The following is a 22,402-nucleotide window of genomic DNA, read 5'->3' as shown; positions in this document are numbered from 1 at the left end:
TATCAAATAAACCATAAGCAGATACACAAGAAATGCAGAGAGAATGCTAAGCCATTTTATTATATTGAGTAATAAAATGAGTACAGGAGGTGATTAGGAAGATGACACCTCTACTTGCACTAGGCAAGTGAAGGAATACACTCAGAATAGCGAAGGAATGTCCCCTCTCTGATCTGTGTCCAAGCTGCTGGGAAACTGCTATGCTGTTGCTGCTGCTAGAAATCAAATGAGGATTTGGGGCTGCTCCCCTCCTCAGAAAAGGCTGAAACTCTGGAATCGGACTCTACTCAAGAAACCTAGAAAAACCCAGAAAGCTCTCCTAGAATGGCCGACCCTCGAAAATCACCCCCTTGGGGTTCTGCGCAGTCTCTCAGTGCTCTGCACTGCCACTGAATGCAACCCTCCAGAAATATGCCTAAAACCCCTGCCAAAAACTCTCCAGCTGCAAGGGCTGATCCCCTGCTCTACCTCCCAGCACCAAACCAGAACTGCGTCCCTCTCTCAATGCTGCGCAGTCCTCCAGGATTGCATCCCTCTCTCAGTGCCGTGCAGTCCTCCAAAATGTTGATAAACAGCTGTTGAAATGCTGAAGTATCTACTATTGAAATGCCAATGGAAATACCTTGCCCGAGCAGGCACTCGAAGTCCCCCGGGGCTAAGGGTGAGATCTCCGAACGGAGACACTCAATGCACTAAACAATGCTGCAGACTAGCTAAACAGCTAGCGTGCTCTAAGTCGAAATGACTATCACAAATGCTCATAACTGAATGATCAAAATGAGGGGGCTCCTCTCTCATTTATAGCCTTTGCCTCTCTCAATCCCAAGGCTCACCTCCTCCTGTGTGATTCCCCTCTTGCCACGTGTGTCTTCCCTCCTGCACAGTCCCTCCATGCGTCTGCATGGGCTCCATTTCTGCATCCCCCTTTGGCCCCCTTGGCTCCCCTTTAAGTCACAACGTTGTGCTACTAGGAAGTGACTTTTTATTCTAAAAGTGAGTTATGTCCCCCTTCCTCACTTTTTTTATTTACAAATAACTATAGAAGGCAAAATCTGGACAAAATCGAATATTCTAATTAGCCATGGCTAATTAGGAATATTACAATATATTTTAGAGAACAGATGGGTATGGTGGAGAACCCATTTCAGTAGCAGAGACAGGGTATTTTGGATATTGCAGATGTTGTAGTTGCAACAACAACAAATGAGAGGGAGTTGCAGTATTGGCAACAGTATGGTAGGGTCAGCAGCAACACATATGCAACAAATATTAGAGTTATGCAGTAGTTGGTGAGCAACAATAGCTAGACATCAGCAGCATGACAAGAGATGATACAGAGAAGGGTGTTGCTACAGGGGGCAGCGACACTAGAACACATTCCTTGCTAAGAGGGAGTGTTAGTTTTTGTAGCATCGGGTGTGTTCTAGCCTCAAAATTTTGTGGAGAGGCTAGAATACATGAGATCTCCAAAACCCAGAAATCGTTTCTAGAAATTCCACCTAGAAGTGTCTCAATTAGATTATTAACCAATTTTTAAATATTTCCTGACTCTAAACATAGGGAATATGGTTAATTAATCAATATTAATTGATATAAGGTGAGAATCATCTAGAAACTCACACGGATCGACCGAGAAATGATCCTAGCCATTTATTAAGTTTTAATCTTGGTTGTTGGTGCTCCAACAATGGATTATTAAGAAAATCGATGTGGTGGTGGAGATCATCTAGTGTTGATACTTAGTTGCCCAGGCAGTTCGATTTTCTCAGTAGCAGCAGCTCACCAAAGAAGATAGAACCACAGGGTGAGTAGCAGGAGGAAGAGGAAAGCAACAACATTCCGAGACAAAGTTTTCAGTTCCTGGAAGAGTCGAAGGAAGGAAGGCCGAAATCTTCAGAGGGCCAGCATAGGGACTATGCAGAGGCCGATGCAGGCATTTACTCACGGAGGTCAGTGAAGCTATTTCGAAGGCAGAAAATAGTTGTGGGGTGAGAAAAATGCTCACAATATTTTTGCCAGTGTTTTCTTCAGATTAGATTGCCCGCTGGGCATCTAAATTATTGTACTTAGAATTGTTGTTGAACATTAATAATAAAACCCTCATCTGCTGCACCGGTTTTCCCAAGTTGGATTTTTTCTAGGGACAATTGTCCAAAAATTATTGTGTCAAATTTATTGTGTGTGCTACAATTTCTTTGTTTTCATTATTTTATTTTCTGCAGTATTTTTATGGTGAAAATTACAGCTGTGATTTTATTTGTTATTTTCCATAAGCAACTAAACTGCAGAATTAACTTTTGAGTTAGAAGAATAATCTCCAGTAGTTGCAATAGATAAATTTTCACATGATCTTGAGATGGTGAGATTGAATTTCATCCATTGAGATCTAGGGTTAGAGATTTTGGTCATTAAAGAGAGAAAAAGGAGAAAGGGAGAGCGAAAAAGCACACTTCTTTTTGAGAAGAGATGAAGATGAACCAAGGAGAAAAAATAGAAGAGCAATAAGGAGAAGGGCATAAATCCCAAGGAGAGAAGTCTTTAGATTGGGCACACACTTCTAGGAAAAGTTTCCAGCCATTAAGCAAGTCGTACAACTAAGTATGGGCACGATTTTCTAGGCAAAGAAGGGCACAAAAATCAATGTGTATATTGTTGTACCATACAAGCTATCTCTGCATAGAAATCGAGGCAGCAAGGGCACATTTTTCTAGGCTGCATTTGGGCATGATTCTCAAGTGAAGTAACAGGCATATTTGGCACAAAATTTGAGGCAAGAAGGGCACAAATTTTGAGGTCTGTTCAACCACATTTACTGCAGGCCGTACAGCAGCAAATGTGGGACATACAACACGAGAATTGAGGCAAGTTAAGCAGCAGAAAATTTAGGGACTGTTTGGCATGATTTACGAGATAAGTACAAATTTGTTTTGCTAGAAATTACACCTATTGTAAACTCAGAAATTTCCTCACTGGGTTCAATCATAAATTCCTCTTCTCACTGGTTTTCCCTTTGAGGTGTTTCCAGGGGCATTGCCCAAAATTTCTATGTCAAATGTGTGGTTGCATACTGTTGTTTTGCGATGCTTAATATCAAATTTAGTCATTTGTATTTCCGCTCATAAAGAAAATCAGATTGTATGTATTTAAATTTAAATGCATTATTTGAGAAAGCTTTTATTGGAGACAGAAATCAGAGTTTGACTAAGCGTTTGAAAAAATTCCTACAAGGGAAAATTGAATTGTAGGTGGTTTTTCAACAGTTTGAAATCAAACATTGATGCTGCTTGCCATATGGGGTCTCCAAATGTCTAGTCACCTGCTAAGAATAGCACTGCTAAAATTAGCACATTCTTGGAATCCAATGAAACTCGCACCATGGGAAAATCTTGCAACTAGGTCCTCAAATATGAAATAACTTCAACAATCGAACCACTCTCCAAAAAATATTAGAAATAGTAGCCTACTAGAAATAGAAATTGCTAAAAATAACAATTTCTCGTATTTGTCTAAAAACAGAGCCCCATGTTCATCTCCTCAAAGGGTTTCCAAAAATGTGATCAAATTTGTAAAATACGACAACACAAATTCACTCTAATCACACCCCTTTGGCGTCGTCAACCTCCTATACTTACTCTAAATACCACATTGCATATGTATGAGGTACATGCTACCATTATCAAATATCCACATGTATCTCTGATGTGTCCTTTTCATGTACCTATATAAAATATAACTTTTTTGAACTCTATCCAACCATCTATTCCTAAATAACAAAGACACACGGCCATGTACCAAGTCTAAAAGGCACTCAATGAATTGACGGTGTTGTGGTCAGTGGATCAACTAACCAATTCACCTGCTGTAATGTACTCATGATGTTGATTATGTGTTATATTCTTTGCATGACTAGGCTCATGCATGATTCGTGTGCATCAGGCATAGTGGGAGGGGGCTGGAACCCCCAAATATTTTTTCTTTTTGGGTGGCTTTTTGTGTTCTTATTTGGCACATAGTTTTTCAGCCCATGGTTTTTTAATTCTAGTCAAGGAATTAAGGTTGTAATCTAATTTGGGTCAATGGATTAGGGTTTTGGATGCCGGATGTTCTTATATATTGTATTGTAAATGATGATGAAATTTAAAGGTGTGGCTCTAAAATAATATATCTCAACCGAAAAGTACCCATTTGAAGCAATCACTTTCCCATGGATGCATGGGAGCTAGTGCATCACTATTAAAAATCTCTAATTCAGCCTGATCTTGAAGACTAGAACCAAAATATGTTCTTATGAACATGGAGCTTAACATTGAATAAGCCTAGGGAAATTCTAAACCAAATTAAATTAGAGGAAGGGGATTTCTTTTCAAGGGAATCTTTATGGGTACCTTGGTGTTTTTATGATTCTAGATAAGCATGCCATTTTTTAGGGGAATCACAGAGTCATAAGATGATGTCGTCCTTTACCAAATAAATTTTTAGGGAAGGCGGGTTTCTTTTCCTGAAATCCTCTTTCTCCTATTTCTTGTTTCGTTGTCATTTCTTTTTCCTTTTCCTTTTTCTTGTTTTGGTAGCATATGTTTTGACATATATCAATGCACTAACGGGTCTTCATTGTTGTAAATCATCTTCATACCTTAAGGGAAGATATATTTTAAGGTGTGCAATTTAGCACCATCAAACTTTAGTAACTTCAGTTTTCTATTGGATCCCTTGTTACATACTCTTCATGCTTAACATTGTATATAGAAAATTATATTAATTTTTGTTCTTTCTTTTGGTGATAACTCACGAATGATTGACAATCAGTTCATAGATTATATATTTCGTTGTGTTTATATTCATTTTCTCCATCATTAAAAAACAAAGTTCATGGTTGAAAATTCTTAGTAGTATTTAGATGGATTATTCATTTTTCTTTGTAGATGGTTGAAACTGGAGTCAATGGATGATATTCTTCATTGTATTTTAATTTCTGTACCAGGACAAAACTAATGATCTTTCTGAACAGCTTGAGGCTGGATTTGGACCAAATGGTTTGGGTATCATTGCTATCTCTCATGTATGAATCAAAACCACTTTTGTTGCATTGCAAACTTTGAGTTGAAATTTAGGGTAGATTAGTTTTTGTTAATAGGAGGATTATGGTAGTAATCTGTAATTCGCATACATTTATATTATTATCTCAATACATAATTGTGTTTCTATGTTTAAAATATGTTCATGCTAAAAAGCCACTCTAAAAATGAACTGTGAATTTTTTAAGCCTTTGATTTCTTGATGATTCTATTCAACATAATTCCATTCAATTAGTTTAAGTTCTATAAGATAATATAAGATCATTTTATTAATGTATAATGAAAGACCATAAATAGGTGAAATGTCCAATGAATGACCATAAACAGGTGAAAGGGTTTGCTAGGTACATAAGGGTCAATACAGAAGGTTAGTTAAAAGTGTATAAAGTTTTTGATCCAATAATAACCTTTGTCTTGACTATTTTCATTGAATGATTACATTGTTGTCATCTTAAAATTTATTTGTTCACAATTGCATCTACTTGTACCATGTACATTGAGAGGGCTATGCTTACTAAATATGGGGTAATTTCTACTTCAATACATTAATGCCAAATTAAGTGAATTTTTTTATCAATTTAAGCCACATGGACATGGGACGTTGATTAACATTGGTCAAACTATATATCTTATTATGCTATGATTATGATGACTTCTTACTAGTTATTCCTACATGGTATGATACAATGTTGCAAATATCATTTCACAGAAAATTACCCAAGCTCTGGAAAGAAACTTATTGGAAATATTAGGGAAAATATAGGAAATCATCCAAAGATAGCGTCAACAATAAACTTGGACCTGAAAAACTCAGAAAATATTGGACAAATTGGCAAACTGAAAAAATTGGGAGAAATTTGAAATATTGGGTGAAATCAAATATATTTGAAAAACTGACATGTTCTTACAACAAGATATAATTACAAAAAATGATATAGAACGTCATCAAGGTTGATATACAAATATGGATGTATTTATCTATTTGGAAATTAGAAAATTCAGGTCTAGATTATTGTTCAACGTTGCATTTAAATCCTTATCCTTGTTGACGGAATAATAAGCCATTGTGGTGTTGTTATATCATTGATCTTGCCAAAGCTTTAAAATTCCTGGTTCTTGTATTCTTAAAAGAATATGGAATCTTGGTAGGTTGTTTCAGGACAGTTGCATTGGGACTGTGGAGGCTATTGCAGTAGATGGAATTTGTCTGCTTGTTTAATTTTGACTTTCATTGTGGTGAAGGCACAAATTGGGTTGATTTTGTCTTTTACTGGGAAGATATTGGCAAAGAAAGCTTCTAATGGGGCGTGTTACCTCTTCAATCTGCGCACGAGATAAGTCTAATCTTCTGTTGGAAATAATGTTAATACTGAGGGGGGGTGAATCAGTATTAAGGCTAATTCAAAATTTTCTGCCAATTTATATTTAACATTTAAACTTGACATCCATTCATGTGAGCAATCAATAATAAATCATGCGCAGCAATATGAAATCAACACATAAATACACACCATGAGCAGCGTACACGTTGGACATAGAGGTTTAATGTGGAAACCCTTCCAGGAGAAAAACCACCAAAGCTTGTTTTGTTATTGATGTAAAAATGAGAGCACCTACTCTATTACATCAATCTGTTTGTGAGCCACCCTTCACAAGAAGCACCAACTCCCCTTGATTGTTTGCTAGCACCCACTAGCACACACAGAGCTTTCTGCTCTTGGCTCTCTTCTTCAGCACAAGCACACATACGGAGCTCTCCTCACATCTCTCTCAACAATGTTGTCTTCCCCATGTTGCTCAATTGCAATCTTGAGTTTTGTTCCTTTGTCACACACTAGTCGATGTTGTCTCTGCTGTCATCCACACTACCCAAGTGCATACTTCATGCATGGCTTCCCATACTGCATAGGACTGTTCTACTTGATCAATCTCAACCTGTCGTTGAATCGAAATTACTTGGTCACTGCAGTTGAATTAACTCGAGGAATGGGCACTTGAGTGTTCTTCCATACTAAGAATTATTTCTCAATTCTTAGTGTACTTCAGCATGGCTTCTCTAAGCTTGATCTGATCTTCATTCAATTCTAGGAACCGTGCAAGGAAGACCAAGCATAGTTGTTCTGGAGTCAGCTTCCACCTCTGCAAATCACGGTCCTCTCGGTCTCAGTATCCTACCTTTGATAGTGACCATTGAATCCATTGCAACATCTATGCAATCGTGGTCCTTGTTGCCTTGACTCAGTTCTCTCTGTAGTTTCCATTACTCTAGTTTCTGACTCATCCATGCCTGCATAATCAACCAATGGCCATAGCCAAATATGGCACAATTGCCAATTATGGTGTGTTGTGGCTAAAACCTGCATATGCAACACAAATGCAACATAATACAGAGAAACCCCCTAGAGACAACCTTGGATTGCTCACAAGGCCAGTGCTTAGGGTCATCCAGATTAGTGTGTCTCAAATGACTTTTGAATAACAAAAGACATCACCTATGTTTCAAACATGAACACGAGAGAGTGGTTCTTCTTCCCAAAGATGTAAGCCAATGATATAAGTCTTGATACACAGAAGTAGATTTCGGAATAAAACAACACAGTGGAGGCCTTGCCCTTCAGAACCTCACAGTTTAATCAAATTGTTTTAAAGTAAATGACAATGGACAAAGTGAGGAAAGCAACTCAGAATTACGGAGCTTACAACACCAAGAAATTCATACACGTAGCATGAACCTAAAACCATAAAGCTGATTTACTTTCTGAATTTAAAAAGGAGCGTTGAACAAGCAATAGAAGAAAGATGACTTCGCATCATACAGTGTTGCAAATGTAATTTCGAACCCTGACACAGGCATGTGCATTTAAAGAAATACAAATGAATCTACAGGAGAATTTAAAGACATTATAGTGCTTATTGATGCATGAATAGGAGGACTGAGGAACAAATAGACAAGTAATTTTACAGGACAAACAAGCTGCAAAGTTCAGAAGGAGGAATCACCACCAATCTGTGGTATTCTGAAGATCTATAAGCTATCACAGGAGTTACAGAATCAACCCTTTTCTCTCCGTATTTTCAAACCCTTTTACAATATCAAGACCCCCTATTGATAAAGAAGGGAGGATCATGGCATTAATGATTATTATAGGAGCATTCATGGGCCGAGGGCTTCTGTTGTCAAATCAGATTTCCCTCTTAGCCGAGAAAGGGTGTCGTCTCAAGCTTTGCTGCCTCTTCGAACTCTTAAACATGATTTGAAAATTTTGGAGTAAATGAGTAGAGAGAAGGATCCCAGTGAGAAGGAAGAGGTGTCAAACATTCCTTTATTGCGAAAGACTCTTGTGAAGGCCATGTCGTGCTGCAATGGGTTATTTAAGGCGTTTGATGTGAAAACGGGCCAACATAGTCACTTCAGGTTTAAGCTAACTTTAGCGCCGACTGTGTTGTAGGTCGTCTTTCTTTAAAAGCGCCCCTATTTCTCATAAAACGCCCAGCTGCCGACCCATTAGTCTATCAAAGCTCTGTTCAGTGTTTATCATCGCATTATGGCACAGGATTAATTCATTTAAAATAGGCGGATCAGCGAGGATTTCTTATTTAATTCTTAGGCCCCCCTTTGATAGCCCCCAGAGACCAAGGACCCAAACGCGCGAGGGGCTTTTCTTTACATCTCATTAAATCCTCCTATCGGTTGATTACCTGGACTTGAAATTTTTATAGGTTGTAGTTTATAATTTATCACATTCGAGCCCTCATATCACAATCGGCGCTTCTCTACTGTCTTGCCTCTTTTAATATTTGGTATATTGCGATCGCCGATTGCGATATGTGATATCACAAATCGCAATCGACCCTTGGTACCATCGATAAGTCTTAAACCAAAGCCCTTTGTTTCGCCGATGGCCAAGATTGTGATATCGTTGATTGAGTGCCACGTGAAGAGAGAGAAGGAGCAGCCCAAGCGTTGTTTTGCAGCACTTTTCTTTGTATTTCGGAAATCTACCTCCCTTGGCAAGTTTGGTCTATATATATCGCAATCGGCCTTTTCCTCCGCCGCTAATCCTTAAGGGAGGGACCCCTTGGACTTTGCCAATTGCGATATGGACGTGTGCTACGATCCGCTGATGCCGATATCTATGTCCCTCAAGCCTGACGATAGGCCGATATATTTATCTTAATGCGATGCGATAATTCCTCTGGGCCTGATTGCGATTTTATTTGAACACTTAGCCATTTTATCCTTTTCATGCTTTCAAGGCCTTTTTCAAATGGATAGTTCAACTAAGTGTCACTTTTGATCCAGGGACCCTTTTCTGGATTTCTTGATACCACCGGAAAGCTCTTTCCGAGCACCTTGCTATGGGGAAGGTTCCATCAAGCTCATGTGACTTCCATGACTCAGAAAATGGCCTTTGCTTCCCTGTTATCCTGCATCCCGGACCTCTGACCCTCATCAAGACACTGAGTGACCTGTGAAGACAACGTTGGCTCCATCTAGGGACATTTCCTTGCCAGCAAGGTGCTGAGAACCTACACACTGCGAACTACTCCTCTAGGCATGGAGTCATTTCTAGAACAAAAGATACTTCCAAAAAGCCAAAAATTCTTTACAAATTTAAAGAAAAACTTAACTCAATAGTTTGCAGGAAACACACCGGATATTTACAATAAGTGTAGCAGACAATTTTAATTTTGAAAATAAAACTTAAGGAACTTACCATTTACTGGTAATTCCAACAATTCACCATCTAAATTTTCCAGCAAAAAGGTATTGTTCCCTCTTTCTTCCGCAATCCTGAAGGGACCAAACCATAATGGATCGAATTTCCCATGCTTGCCCTTGTCTTCCCGCTTGACATCCCACCTGAGAACTAAATCTCCTGGCTGCAGATGTCTGTCCTTAGCTTTCTTGTCAAACAACAACTTCATCTTTTGTTGATAATCAGATCATATGGCCTCCACCTGCTCTCTGCTCTCTTGAAGTTCCACCAGCTGATTTATTCTCCTTGTTAGTGCACTTGGCTCCTCCTCTGCTTCTTGTAGTAGCTTTGCTACATGCATTGCTAATTGTATAGGGAAAACATCAGCTTTACCATACACCAACTCAAAATGTGACACCCCAGTGGATCTCTTGGGTGTTACCATGTTGGCCCATAAAGCAAATTTTCAATTGAGAATCCCAGTTCTTTTTGTTTTCAGCAACGATTTTCTTCAATATTCTCACCACTATTTTATTGGAGGATTTTGCCAAGCCATTACCCTGAGGGTAATATGTGGTGGAATGCCCGATAGTAATACTATATTTGTTGCAGAAATTAGTGAACTTGGAAGACTTAAAGACATGGGCATTATCAGTGATGATTTTGGAAGGGCAGCCAAAGTAGGACAATATGTTCTCTTCCATGAATTTCATAACCACTGCATCTGTAGCATTCCTAGCTGGAATGGCCTCAACCCACTTGGTGAAGTAATCAGTGGTTGTCAATATCCAACTGTGCTGGCCACTGGATGGTGGGTTCTCTCCTATAAAATCCAAGCCCCACCATCTGAAGGTCTCTTCCACTTGTACAGGAATGAAGGGGAGAGGAGCAAACTTCTGTCTTTCAACAAACATCTGGCATTTCTGGCAGCTCCTGATTCTGTTATAAACATCCTTGAACAGTGTAGGCCAGTAAAATCCAACCTTGAGGATTTTGTGTGCGGTTGTTTTCCAATTATAGTGTCCCCCACAGGCTCCTTCATGAAATTATTCCATCGCCCTATTGGTCTTTGTTTCTACTAAACACAGCAGCAATACACCCCTTGGGTCCTTCCAATATAGTAAGCCATTTGATATAATGTATTTCTAAGCATGTAATCTCAAGCTTCAATATTTGGAGGAATCTAGCCCCAATGGGCATCTTAAAAGCAAGAGGTAGTGGACAGCATTTTTATGCCACTGAGACCTCTCATACTTGGCATAAATTTTCCGTTTAGATGTTCTGATGTTGCTCTGGTGCTCTTTAGATCTGCTATTTTCTGTGATTAAAATTATCCCAAGTGCTTGGTAATTAGATTCAGACAGGATTTGAGCCAGACCTTGTCCTTTAATGAGCTTGGTGGGATTTATTTCTAGTTCGTACTCCTATATTTTTGCTATCCATTTCCCCCTCTTCCCTTCACTGTCCCCCTATACTAGAACGTCTTTGGTTGCTGTCATGGGAACAAATGTCATAACCTTGGACTGCAGTACATAAGTGCGAAAGGCTTTTAAAGCTTTAACCAGTGTATATGCCTGCTTCTCCAGTATATTATATTTCAATTCGGCATCTCTCAGTACTTGGCTGAAAAAGGCAACATGCTGCTCATGACCTGCTTTGTTTTTCTGTAATAGTACTGTTGCAATTGTGAGTGGAGAGGCAAAAGAGAAAATGAAAAAAGGAGATGAAGAATCCGGGCTAGCTAACACCGGGGCTTTGGCTAGAGCTTCCTTAATCCTGTTGAAATAATTATGGGGAACAGGATTCCACTTTACCTCATTGTCCTTTTTAAGCATATCAGTGATGCCTTTGACTATCTCTGCATAATTTGGGATGAATCTTCTCAAGAAATTTATTCTTCCTAAGAAAGCTTGGACTTCATTTTTATTTCTGGGAAGTGGAATGCAGCTGATGGCTTCAACTCTTTTCGGGTCTATCTTCACGCCCTCACGTGATATGATATGTCCTAGCAGCCTCCCTTCACTTAGCGCGAATTGAGATTTCTTGGGATTTAGAGAGAGGTCGTACCTTCTGCACTTCTCGAAAGTTAGTTTTAAATGTAAAAGGCTATATTTTGAGTGAGATGACTCAACAAGGTTAAATCCAAGTTTATTTAGCTCCAATATTCATCTAAGGATGCCCTAATTGAATTTTGACCTACAAAATTGCCCTGGCGACTTGCCTTGAAGGACTCGGAAAATAAGAAAAAGGGAAAACATTTATCTTTTAGATATTTTTTTGACCAACATCAAAGATGGCAATGCCTATTCCTACTTGACCGACGGAGTCCTTAGGGCTAAATTTCAAAGATAATGAATTAATGCGTTGATTAAGGGGGAAAACCTTGTTTTCATTTGTACAAACCCTAGCTATCTTCTTTGTGAGGGGAGAAATTAAATAGCATAAGCTCTCTAGGAGGTCCCCTATGGATTTCAAGGAAGGTAAATTTAACATGCAATAATTAACCAAGATTTTCCATAAATAGTATGCATTTAGACATGGAACAAAGAAAACCCTAGCAATAATCAATTCCCTGAAAAACAATAAAAATCTGCAATAATAACTTAAAATTCTTCCATGAAATAGTCTTCTTTCATTCCCAAAAAACATCTTCAAGACAAAAATGAATCTCCAATAGCAATAGCACCCAAAAGATCACATCTCCACAAGTAGCGAATTTACACAAAGCTAAGTCAAGCTCTCTAAAGGAGGTTGAAATCCATGAGTGATGATGAAAAATTACAAAGGAGTGATCCTCTATTTATATGAGGTTAACTGCTCTCAATATTAGCCTAAAAGCCCTATGGCAAGTTTAATTTTGAGTGTACATGAAGAAAAAGGGTCACAAACCAACCTAATAGCTCAATGTAATAAAATAAGCCACGAAAAGCTCACATGTGTGGGTCAAAACTTCTATCTAGTATGACATAATGCCCTTTCAGGGAAATAAAAGCTGTAAAAACGCATGGTATGGGCAAGTTGCATCTTCAATCATCATAATCAATCCAATGATTGAGGGGAAGCCCTCAAGTCATGCCTCAAAATGGTCCCATATGTCAAAATCCTGCTTTGGGTGCCCTGCATCATCTCCAAGGGGGCTAGAAAGATAACATGGCACAAAATCTCTCAAGCGTTGGGGCTCCAAGTTGTACTACAAGGCCTCCCTTGTCATCCTGGGAATGACCATTATCATCTGGATTCTAGATGAAGCTATGCCCATCAAATATTGTCAAGGTCAGCTAGGGGCATGCTTGTTCTATTAGGTACATCATTCAGAATCTCCAACCTTAAGCAAAGTGAGCTCAACGTTCCAACATCTGGGGGTGCTTTGAGGTGTCAATCAATAACTTGAATCATCAAAGTGCCCAATGCATTTCTGTGGAGGGGCAGTGCTGCATCTGCAAGGTCATCACTGCTATCTGGAAGTGTAGCACGATCTGGGCATCATGTGTAGTGAGAGCATGGAATGTGTGCCCTCAAGGCCTCTGCTTTTCTATGAAGGACCACCTATAAAAACTGTCTCAAAATCAAGTGAAAATTACCATTCACTAGGTATGATGACCATAGATGCATCATAGTGGAACTTTGGATGATACTTAATTGTTAATGGCATAATAAGACTTCAAACTGGGATCACCTTCAAATATCTAACTAGACCAAGTCCCGTAAATGTGTTCCCTACCTTGTTACAAGTTTACAACCCAAGATCTAGAGGTGTATGGCAGGAGTGGAAATCTACCAGTTTAAGTACCCGTAACGGATTATTTCAGGTGGCCAGTTTTGTCCAGAAATGATGATGCAGCAACACCTTGAGGTCTTAAGATTGTATCTACAGAGGTTAGACTGATAGCCCCCAGTATTATTGGATAGATATCTGAATCTGTATCCGCATCTGGATCTGTATCCCCATCCTGGTAACTTAGTTGATTTCAGAATCTGTTTACCTGGATGATTATAACATAAATATTAGACAAATCTGAGATTTTCTATGTCAATTATTGTAGTATATATATCTGTTAAGGAAGCCAAAGTCCCTATCAATTTTTTCTTTTTCTTTTTATGAGAACCATTCACTGTTATAATCATATGAAAATATAATGTGTCCACTCTCTAGATCACATATCTTTAACTATTAATGTTTTCAGGTTCCCAAATATCCAGTTCTCCGGAAAAATCTGTTAGAGCTCTCCCACAGGTATGCATGTACATCGTAGTAAGAGGCATTATTTTTTTGTTATTTCTGCAATTCCAGTGAAGTGCTAGTAATATAAAAGAGAGATAAGAGCTATCTTCAGATATAGTGGAGCATAAGAGAAATGGCAGAGGTAGCAATTAGATTTGCCACTTCAGTTTGGAAGTAATTCTGTTTTTTTGTCCTGCTCTTAAACAGTCTAGCAGCTCTTCCAGAGGAGGCAAAGAAAGATCTCGAGGATGCGGATAGTAGGTAATGAATCCAAGTGCACCATATGAGATGAGATAAATGTATTTTTTTTGTGATTGGCTATATGGTTTAAATAGAATGATTACTAAATTATAGGGGACATGTTCAATTAGTTTGGTTTTCTTTAAATGCTTCTTAGATTAAAAATATGTTATTTTGTTTAAAGTGAAATTTTATATTTAATAGCTAAGGGTTGACCACATTACTTGCTAGTCTAAGGTAGAAGTGCTAAAATGTCAGCTTTAGCTTGTAACTAGTTTGGTTTTCTATATGGAATGACATCTTTTCTTTCTATATCCCTGAGAGCTGTCATTCCCTGATGATTCTTTCTGCAGTTGGTTGTTTTGGTCTTGATATATTTTTACTATGTCATAGTTCCTAAGTGATTTATCATATCTCTAGCTTCAGTTCTTCCATAGAGGTGGTTCTGCAAAATTGTCCAAGGATACTCACATGCCATGGCCTTACTCTGTCTTTATATTCAAATAATCTCCAGATTTAAACAATTCATTAGGAATGACAAGAGAAAAAATAAAACATAGGAAACACATGTAGAAGTATAATTTTAAGCACACATATGGACACAAGTGCAAGTAGCGGCAAAAATAGAGTGTAATTTATTGAATATCATACTATTATATATAAAGAATCGCTTCTTTGTGTGCTGAACAAAAGGGCTCCACACCATTACCATTCAAAATCTCATCCAATGTGTAAAGTTCCAATCCAAAGGGTGAAAACCCAAGGGCAACTTGAGAAGTTATTCAATGTCACCACAATAAATTTCTCCTACTCTTTAAGTTTTTTTTTTCTCCAGCTTAAGAGGTGTTTCCCTAAGGATTACTAAAGCTTATTACGAAGAGTTTCAAGGTGATTAACAAGAGTTAGCTTTAGCAACACAAATAGTAAAAGTGGTTTTATAAATGGAGTGATAAGAAGATTAAGACTGGTGTCAAGTCTACTAGGCAACTGGAATCAAAGGATCAAACTATAAGTGATTGTTATGAATAAATACATAAAAAACCAGAGTACACACCATGCATACCAATGTGAGCATAGAACACAACTCCAATATAGATAAGAGAGACAAGTTACATAATATCTCCTATAGTAATAGGAGAACGTCCTACAAATACACAAATACGTTAATATACCCAAATCCCATGTCTGACAGTTTCTCGCATTGAGTATACCGCTTTAGACCTAATGCATGTTAGAAACAACCCAATGCTGCCCCTGTTTTGTCACTTGGAAACTTGCTTTGACCAGTTGACCAAGTTTGACAAAGTTGTAACTATCCACTACCATCTTTAATTGGAAAAATTTGATGTGGCATGGATCCTCTCTTCAAATTGCATGTTCTGAGACCATGTTGACTTTTTGACCACTGAGACCACTTTGCATTGGGAACTATGAATTTCCTTAGGAAATGTGAAAGGTCGTCAAATGAGACTGCCATGCTCTGTTGAGATTTTTAGCTTAGGACATACTCCAAAACCTAGGCTAGAGGGTTTTGTGGACTGTTTTGGGTATGATTGCAGGAGAATTACATCTCTGTTGAGGCTGCAGGTTACTAGCATCTTTAGCGAAGGAGAGAGGAGACGTTAAGGCTTTTTTTATAACTGTTTGAAGGGCGTGTCAATCTGCAGGTATGACGAATGGAGAGGGAGTTGTTCTGGGCTTTCTTTGGCATGATAATTCTTCCTTGAACAAGCCCGGAGGGTGACAGACCTATGGTGACTAGGCCTCAGTCCTATAGTGGCTGTTTGGAGGGCTAAACAAGCATAAAACAGGGTGCTGGAGCAGTCAGTTAGGGCAGCGCTATGTTGCGGGGGAGCTCCCCCCCCCCCCACCCCCCTTCGATCCCGCTCCCAATCTACACTCCGGGCGGGAGCGACTCGGGAGCGTGCTCCCTAAAAAAAATTTTGCTCCCTGCCTTTTCGGGAGCGTTTTGCCTTTTTTGCAATTTTTTTTTTTGTAGTAATGTTTGAAATGCAATTTTTTTTGAAAGAAACAAATAATTTTTGAGTGGGGCAGCTTAATGATCAAGTCTAGGCCCTAGTATTGATATGCTATTCATGGTAATGTTAATACCATGTTAAATTTTTAAAGTAAAAGTGACATTCTCCTTAATATTCATTTTCATCCTTTTACTTAAATTTTTAACATTACCATGAAATGACTCAGGATGTTTGAGAGTGGTTCCGGCCTCATTGGATTTCATATGGAAAAAGTAGAATTTTAGATTTCATTCAAAATCCAGCAGACTTATCAGTTTTTCAGGATTTCAGGATTGGGGGATTGCAATGTTTCCATTGAATTTTGTCATGTATTAGGGTATGGAACTCGTATTTAATCAAGAGCACCAATCCCTCTATGTACCTTGATGTTAGTGACATTGTTTGTCGAACTCCTCTATCATGACCCTCCTAAAAATGTACGCATCACTCAAACAAAATCTTGACTTGACATGCTATGCTTGTTCTATCTTATGTTAATGCTTAGAGGGTGATATTAATGACAAAGATCCCTATGCAGATACAAAGGTAATGAAAAAGATACCTCTAGATATTAATGCTTAGAGGGTGATATTAATGACAAAGATCCTGATTTTCCAACAAGACTAAAAAATTAGACATTTCTCGTGGTGGCAAGAGGCCCAAGCATAAGAAATAGATAATAGATTTACTTCTCTTTTCTAGTTTCTAGTAGCTTTTATAACTATTGTCTCTTTCATATTTATTATGTTATTTTTTTAAACAATATATGACAATTTAAGTTTGAAGTTGGCAATTATAACTCATTAGTAATGAATTATGAATATGATGCTTCATGAAAGTTGAAAGTTGTTTCATTTCATTTCATTTTATAACATTTCATTTCATGTTAGATATTATTTGTTGTAATGGTTACACTGAGCTTACAAGTACAACTTTGGTGATCAATGATGATAAATGTTATATATTGAATTTTGAAAGCTTGAAACTTTAATATTGATGAATCATGAGACTCAATATGTTGTATGTTACTATGTTACTAACTTGTGGACGTGGTTGATGAAGATTATAACTTCTAGATGATTGTTGTTGTATGGTTCAATCTATGTTTTTTTATGTTTTTTATATCTAATTCATTATTCTACATGTTTTTGTTGACATATATGTATCAAAATATAAAAAATACAATATATATATATATATATATATATATATATATATATATATATATATATATATATATATATATATATATATATTATAAAAAACGCTCCGGGATTCGCTCCCAAACCGAGAGCTTCTGAAAATGTCGCTCCCGCTCCCGCTCCTCGCTCCCGCTCCCAAGTAACATTGGGGCAGCGAGTTACCAGACTTGGAGAAGGGAGAAGACCACAATGTTTTGTGGTAGTTTTGGTCACAGATGGTGGGTTGTTGTGCGCTACAGGAGTTCCCTAACCAGTGACCAGAATTCAGTCCATGAACAACAGTTTAAAGGTATGTCATTTCTCCATTGTTGCTAGGTGTTGGGTCTAGTTTTGATCAGATTAGATGGAGGTCCAGTTGGACAAATTTGGATCATCCTAAGAGTAAGTTCATCAACAATAGTTGCATGTGCAAGAGGTTGCAGGACAGTTTGGTCATCCTCTTGAGTTGATGAGATTTGCTAGGAGGATGGTGTCCTAGAAGAGGACATTTTGTGGGAGTCTGTTGGCAGCCAAGAGGAAGGGCGATACTAGGTGTTGGATGCCCTAACAAGTGGGCAGATGCTACAACAGTCTATTGGAGCTTAGATTTGTGCAATAGCTCCTCTATTGTAGAACAAAGGGCAGATCTTCAGAGCTCTAGGTTGATGATGATTGAGCAAGTCTGAAGGACATGATGTTTGGTGTTGTATTGGGCATTTGAGGTTTGTTGGAGGGCAGTGTTAGCTCTGCTACAGTTTCATTGTTTAGAGGTCAATATCAGATTGGACAATGTTGTTTTGGATGCTATGGTGCTCGCAGCTATTGGATTCCTTTGCCCCTCGTTCTCCTTTTAAACTCTGTTTAATCCTGTGTGGTCTCTGAGCCCCACTTTCTCCGCTTTGTTTCCAAAATTTCTTCTTTCCCCCGCGGCCTTTGTTTTTCTTTTCAAACTCTGTATAGCTCCTTTTCTTTAGGCCCTGGGCGCTAAACTTTTGAGCCCGCGCTCATGTGACCCACCCCTCCGTAACCCTTCGTAGCCCTTTTCCCACACATTAAACATTGTGCATTTTCCCTTTCATCTGACCGTCCATCGCCAGATCGACGGTAGTCGCAAGCCCTCTTCCCGTAACTTGCGCGTCCGTTAGGCAGCGAGGAAGGTGGTTTCCCGCCGGACCTGCTTGCCACGTGTCGCAGCCTTATTCGATCACGCCTCCGTGTACATAAACCGCCCAGCACCAATAGGCGCTGCGGGGAATACCGCCCGCCTCCCTAAACCGCTCTCTCACTGTTTAAACTTTGTGCATCTTCCGTCTGCGATGACCGTCGGATCTGCCGCGTCCAGATCCGACGGACCTCGTTAACTGCGATCGTCCGCCTCCAGATAGCTCTTCCCGATGCGATCTCCACCGTTCACTTTCGCGATCCGACGGCCCACATTCGCCCATCCGCTAATTTCCGATAGCCTCTGTCAATTGATCGTAGTCGTTGATCTCTGCGATCCGACGGTTGTTATTTACTCCGTCTGTTCTTCCCGATTCCTCCCGCCAAGGATCTCCGTCGTTGATCTTTGCGATCCAACGGTTGAGATTTATCCCCGGCCTGCTCTTACTCCCGCCATGAAATCTCATTTCCTTTTGACTGTCTCGAGCCCACGAAGGAGGGAGGAAGCCATCATCCGGTGCCTGCACAGTTAATGGCTCCAACAACCACATTAAACAACAGAATGGCCGAAGGACAAACAGGATGACCTCGAGCAGTGAAGAGCATTTATCAGGCATGGAGTTTAATCCATAATTCATTCCAGTTGCCAGAGAAGGACATCAGACAATCTAAACAGGCCGATTTGTCCATTAAAGCTCTGAGAATTGCAGCAGAGGCCCATTTCATATTGTAAATGTGGTTGGTGGTCATTTATTGACACCTCCACGCATAGCCTAGCAGAGAAACTTTGTAAACAGATTCTCTATATATCCAGAGACGTAATGTACTCAGGTTGATGAGTGTTGGATGAGTGTTATTTTGCTGTAGGGTTCAACTTCTGGAGATTGTAATTGCTATGATACCTGCAACGTCTGGTCTTCATTTTCAGTTAATGCAAGCTTCTTTTGCTGTTGATTGCTCACTGTCCACTTCTTCTTCTTGTTCCAGGCTGTACCTGTTTTGCATTTATTCATGTGTTGTTAATGTTTAGCATTAGAGGGGCTGTCATCCCACCTCTGTGTTAGGTTTTAGCATGTATCATTGAATTTGTATGCAGGTTTCTGTTGTTTTAATGCCAGAGAGCTGTCATCCTGTCTGTGTATTAGAAAACAGATTTACAGACCTTTTAACTAGTTGCAGCCAGCCATCACAGGGTCCTGTGCATCTGCTGGTGTGGTCAGTCTTCTCCATTATCACCTTATCCTCAAACTGTGAGTAATTGGTGGTCTAAAGCCTTGTAGTCTGGGGGTGTTCACCCATGTCTGGGGTCAAGCACAGTAGAAGTGGTTATCTGGCTTGAATATGCAACATTTCTTTCATTCATCCACCATTTTCCAACATTTTTGTTGAGTTTGTAATGTTCCCGAGCATCTTTGATATACAACCTAGGAGAGTTTCTTGGGGTGATAATATTATTGGCGCCGTTGTCGGGGAGAGGAGAATTGAAGCTCAACTTCCATGGGAAAACGACATAGCTTCAAGCTTTGATGATAGACAAGGTTTGAACACAGTTTTTGGTTGTAATCATCTATCTGGCGACTCCATTGGAGGAAGACCATCATTTGGCGACTCCACATTGCAGTTCTGGCGCAGTTGGTGAAGCATGCTCGCAGAAATCCTTAGAAATCATCAGCTGAACTAGTGCCTGATTCTGAGAAGACCGTTAAGCAGAAGAAAATATCGCAGTAAGGAGCATCAGGACCGGGTAAGCCTTAGAAATTCCATGTATCTCTGCTAGTGAAAGTCACCTTTAGAGATTCATAAAGCTCCTTATTCATTCATTTCCCTTTCGGCCCTCAGTTGAAAGAAACATCCATGCTATCCATTATATTCCTCTGTTTCTGCTATTCCATTCATTGATTCATTCCACTCAGCCCACCAGTATCCTTTTGCCCTACCTCAGTCATGGCAGGCTAGCAAGCTCTCACAAAGATAGAAAGAATAGTTGCTGCTAGGTATGGACCCTTAGTCTTGCCTACCCTTTTGAATGCCATGCCTGCAGGAGATTATCAAGAGTTTATGCCTAAGTTTACTGGTGAAGGAGGAGTATCAGCTGAAGAGCATTTAGAATCTTTTTATTGCTATGCTGATAACCTGGATATCAATGAAGAGGATGTTTGGATGAGGGTTTTTGTCCAAAGCCTAGATGGGGAGGCTAGAAATTGGTTCAGAAATTTACCCCCTAGGTCTATTGCAGATATTGATGCTTTAGATGATGGATTTTTAAAGCACTCGGGAAATAATAAAGATCTGCTCTTTTATCATGATGAATTTGGAAACTTGCAGAGAGAAGATGGTGAGCTGTTGTCTGATTTCAACATCAGATTCAATCATATGTACAGCAGAATGCCAGCTGAAATAAGACCTGCCCCTGCTTCTGCCATGATTACTTATGCTAATGCTTTCAATTCTCAATTCTGCTTGCTGTTAAGAAAAAGAAAATGTGCTTCTTTGGCTGAGATGCAAGCTGCAGCCTTTGAAGTAGAAGCAAATATTATTGCTGCAAAAAGACTCGAAGGTGATGCTGAAAGAAGAAGGCAGGGAGATGAATCCTCTTCATCCTATGATTCTGGAATTGATGAATTAGCTAGGATGATTAAGTTTTTGACCTCTAAAGTTTCCAAACTAAAAGCTGAGCAGCATTTTGAGGAGGCAGGAGCTCATTGTTCCATTTCTTTTCCAGCTCCAAATTTATGTAGAGGAACACATGAGCATGTGCAGATTTTGCAGAGAAGCAGAGATACAAACGAAGATCAAAGGGTGAAGACCCTTTGCCAAAATATAGTCATGGAGGAAGAGCATCCTGATGAAGAGGAGGAGGTCCATGTTTTGGAAGGTGTCCTTTTCCTAACAAGGGCTGCTTATGAGAAAGCAATGTCCAAAGGCGCTGCTCAGCAATTTGTTGTAGCTGCAGAACAACAAGTTGGCCAGCAGTGCCAGACAGTAGCAGATCCCTTCCTCCAAGAATTCGAGCCCGAAGCCAACTCATCTTCACGTGGCTATGCAGATCTGCCAATTTTTCAGCCTGCTTTTGTCCCCAGTCCAGTGATTAAAAAGGGAGAGGACAACTCCCCATCATCTTTTGTTTCTCTGTCTAATCAAATAACAATCCCTCACAGTTGCCCCTTGAACACTGAGGCAGAATAAAATTCAATGCTCAAAGCTGAAATTGATCATCTCAGTCTTGATATTTTAATACCTGCTCAGATGGCCTCTACATAGATTGAAAGGGCAACTTTTCAGATGACAGAAGAAGCAGATGTGCAGTGTTGGAATCCCTCCTTGGATGAGGATTGTTCAAAGCAAGATGAAGGAGCAGAAAATGTCTCTGTGTCCCCTGCACAGGAATATAATGGTGCATCTTTCATATTAGTTGTGCAGACCACAGATGACACAAATAAGTACATAGCAACACTGATTATTCAGCAGGTATACAAAGGCTCCTCTAAAGAACATCCAAGGAGGAAAATACACAGAAGGGAAATGAAATTTGATCCCTATCTACCCATCAAGGTCAAACCTCCTAAACTCTTTGAGGTAGAGGATCAAATAAATTATGTCTTGCTGATCTATGATGAACCGGACAGGCAACAATTTTGATGGCCCAGCAAATGGGCATTTTTCGAAGTGTTAAGTTGTTCAGACTTAATGATTGTAATCATGTTCTTTTACAGGTTTCTATTGTATGCTTAGTTGACTCCATGCCCAATGGATACTAGGCAAATGTTTTTAAAGCTGAGTTTTGCATGAAGGCATTGGTTTGCAG

The 22,402-nt window shown here is 39.3% G+C and overlaps 1 long non-coding RNA gene across 1 annotated transcript in view; it reads left to right on the top strand.

The window, feature by feature from the left end:
• Positions 1–22,402, top strand: part of LOC149259536 (uncharacterized) — a 122,840-nt gene that overhangs the window by 30,060 nt on the left and 70,378 nt on the right. The window contains exons 3-5 of the long non-coding RNA XR_016265468.1: positions 4,982–5,059; positions 13,960–14,009; positions 14,205–14,258. This is a non-coding gene — a long non-coding RNA (uncharacterized LOC149259536). The remainder of the gene's footprint in view (positions 1–4,981; positions 5,060–13,959; positions 14,010–14,204; positions 14,259–22,402) is intronic.

Source organism: Pinus tabuliformis, chromosome 6 (genome assembly GCF_031772625.1).
Source record: "Pinus tabuliformis cultivar Carrire ecotype Pingquan chromosome 6, CPIR1, whole genome shotgun sequence".
NCBI classification, from domain to species: Eukaryota; Viridiplantae; Streptophyta; class Pinopsida; order Pinales; family Pinaceae; genus Pinus; species Pinus tabuliformis.
The sequence above is the reverse complement of the archived record's forward strand: the minus strand, read 5'-3'. Positions and strand labels throughout refer to the sequence as shown.